This window comes from Myotis davidii, unplaced genomic scaffold (assembly GCF_000327345.1).
Source record: "Myotis davidii unplaced genomic scaffold, ASM32734v1 scaffold762, whole genome shotgun sequence".
NCBI lineage: Eukaryota > Metazoa > Chordata > Mammalia > Chiroptera > Vespertilionidae > Myotis > Myotis davidii.
Genome location: NW_006293699.1, coordinates 565,291 through 568,804, shown reverse-complemented (window position 1 = coordinate 568,804; position 3,514 = coordinate 565,291).

Sequence of the window (3,514 nt, the reverse complement as noted above, 5' to 3'; positions counted from 1 at the left end):
CAACCAAAGGACTTGTATGCATGCATATAAGCATAACCAATGGACACAGACACTAGGGAGTTGAGGACATGTGCTGGGGATAGGGGTGGCCAGGGAGAGGTCAATGGGTTTAAAGGGAGATTTATGTAATACTATACGTAATACTTTAAACAATAAAGAATTTTTTAAAAAGTGTTAAAGAACCTACAAAAAACATGGGTATGTTGGGTAGAGATGGAAGAATTTCAGGAGAGAGATGGAAACTATAAAAGAACCAAATAGAAATCCTAGAACTAAAAAATATGTTACCCAGATTTTTAGAAATCATTAAATAATAAAGGGGAAAACAGAGACAAGAATAAGGGCTCTTTTGGTAGAAAGCTATCAAACTGTCCAGTATATATGAAATTGGGGTCCCAAAATGAGTGGAGAAAGAATATGGGGCAGAAAAAAATACTTAAAGAAATACAGGTTGGGAAGTTTCCCAAAGTGGATCAAAACCAGTAACTCTCACATCAGAGAAAGTTAGTAAACCTTAAACAGCATAAAAGCCAAGAAAACTACACACAAACACATCATAGTCAAACTCTATAGTCAAATACAAAAGGAAAATCAAAGCAGACAGGGCAAGGAATGAATATATCACATGAAAAACAGGATAGCTGGTTTCTATCAGAAAAAAATGAGGCCAGGAGAAAATGGAACATGTTTAAGGACAAACATACACACACATACATATACACCACTGTCTACTTAAAATTCTATATCCAGCAAAAAAGAATTCTTCAAAAATGAGAAATGAAAAGGTACATGAGGGGTATCTTTTTCGTGATGGAACAGTTATGTAGTTTTGGTTACACAAATCACATGTAATAAAATTGAACAGAGTTACACACACACACACACACACACACACACATACACACTAATGTGTGTAAAACTGGTGAAATCTGAACAAGTTCTGTGGGTTGTACGACTTTGAGTCTCTTCTGTACTGTATTTAAGTAAGATGTCACCATCCAGAGAATAGGACATGAGAACTCTATTATTTCTTGACATACCTACTAATCTATAATTACTTCAAAATAAAAAGTGGAGACATAAAATAAAGACAATTTTCAAATACATCAATTGTGAATTTGTTGCCGAAGGAACTAGTACAGCTTAGCCCTGCAGTCTGCAAGGGCGGCACACACTGACTTCCTTCTAAAGAGAACAGTATGGAAAGGGAAGGAGAGAGTGACTTCCTAGTGGAGAAGCCTGACAGACACTCCCTGAGCCAGGTGATCAAGGTCACCACCAACAGTGGCATATCATGCTGGGAATACGTTCCCTTGACAGGATGTGATGAGAATGGCGCTTTACTTCTGTGGTCTTCCTCTCGGAGACCCATGCTCCCACACTAAACCTGAGAACAACTTCAGACGAATCCCGCTTTAGGAACAATCTATAAAACACCTGACCAGCACGCCTCAAAGCAGCCGAAGTCACCAAAAACAAGAAAGCCTGAGCCGGGTGACTAAATGTAAAGTGGTCTTTCGGATGGGATTCTGGGACAGAAAAAGGACAGCAGGGAACAACGAGGAAATAGAAGCTTTGGTGCATAATAATGTACCAGCCCCGGCCAGTTTGGCTCAGTGGATAGAGCAGCGGCCTGTGGACTGAAAGGTCCCGCGTTCGATTCCGGTCAAGGTTGCAGGCTCGATCCCTGGCCCTGATCACATCGGTATTTCACTCTGTCTCTCCCCATCCCTTCCACTCTTTCTAAAATAAATGGAAAAATATCTTCAGGTGAGGACTAACCAAAATAATAATAGTGTATCAGTATTTGTTAATTCTAACAAATGGACCACACTGATGTAAGATGTTAACAATGGGGAAATTGGGTGCAGGGTGTAGGGGAACACACCATACTGTCTTCACCATTTTTCTGTACATCTGAAACAGTTCTAAAAAAACAAAGTTTAAAAAATAAAAGACAAGAGACCTAGAAACCAATTTCACTATATGGATTTTATTTGGATTCTGATTTGAACAAACTATTAAAATGATTATGAAGCATTACGAGACCTTTGAATAGTCTGGGTGGTGTTGAGGAGCCTTTCATTAGTCCTGTTTATGATATAAAAATGGCATGTTATATTTTTTTAAAAGAATCATCTTTCAGAGAAAATATTGAAATATTTATGAATGAAATAGTATGATGGCTAGGATTTGCTTCAAAATAATCCATGAGTGGGTAGGGGAGTGGATAGGGTTAGATGAAACAGGATAGTCCCTGACTCTGTAAACATGATGGGCCGGGGCCCATTGCACTCATTTGTCAAACTTTATATGCACTTGAAATTTTCCACACACACAAAATGTTGCAGCACTGGCCAAGTTGATTAGAGCATCATCCAGAAACCCCAAGACTGTGAGTTTGATCCCTGGTCAGGGCACATACAAGAGTCAACCAATTAATGTATAAATACTAGTAAGTGGATCAACAAATTGATCTCTCTCTCTTTCTCTAAAAATCCATAAATAAATTTTTAAAAAGAAAGATGAACAAACCAAGGCTTAGTGTGTGTGGTTTAAAAAAAAAAAAAAAGTTTGCAGAAAAATGTGTAAGGTCTTCCTTGTGTTTCAGATGCTTAATTATTAATGTCTTGCTATTTGTTAAGGGATACTTACAATGTCATCAGGTCTAATTACACTTATCATTAATGACAGTGGATAGGAACCGGTATTTTAAATGCTTCTCCTGCCGACTCTTACTTTTTTGTAAACATTTTTGGGCACTTGCATGTCAGGTATGATTAGATTATCATGTGTGCCTTTAATGTAGCTGGCAAAGAGCTCACACAAGGCAGATGAGGCAGCTCTCGCATTTTTCTCATGTTTGCTTATACTGCATTTTCATCCTCATTAATTCATGGTTTATTTGAAAGGACTCTTTTGAGACCAGTTACCATTTTGTGAGATTGAATTTAGTTTAGCAAAACTTAGGTAATATATTCTGCAACTCCTCAGAACCAGACATGCAAACCAATACCTTATAATATTCTGAGCACTCAGCAGGGAGGGCAACACAGCCTCCCTGTTGTGGAGGTCCCGCCAGGACACGGTGCCATTTGCCGTGCAGGCCATGAGGGTGCCATGGTCAATCCATACTCTACATGTTAGCAAAGCTCAATTATTTTCGTTTTAAAATAAAAGTGTTTTAGTTCTCACTGTGTTGAGCTGTGAGTCAGGTCAAAAAAGACTAACCGGAGAGAAACCAAGATGGCGGCATAGGTAAACACCGGAGATTGCTGCCTCGCACAACCACTTCAAAAATACAACTAAAAGATGGAACGGACATCACCCAGAACCACAGGAAGGCTGGCTGAGTGGAAATTCTACAACTAGAAGGAAAGAGAAAAGCATACCGAGACTCAGAGGAGGTGCGGTGCAGAAGTAAAACACAAAGGTGCAGAGGTGCATGCAGAGAGGGCTGGCGGCTGAGGTCACGATTGTCTTTTTTAATCAGGAGGGAGTCTCAGGCTCTTAG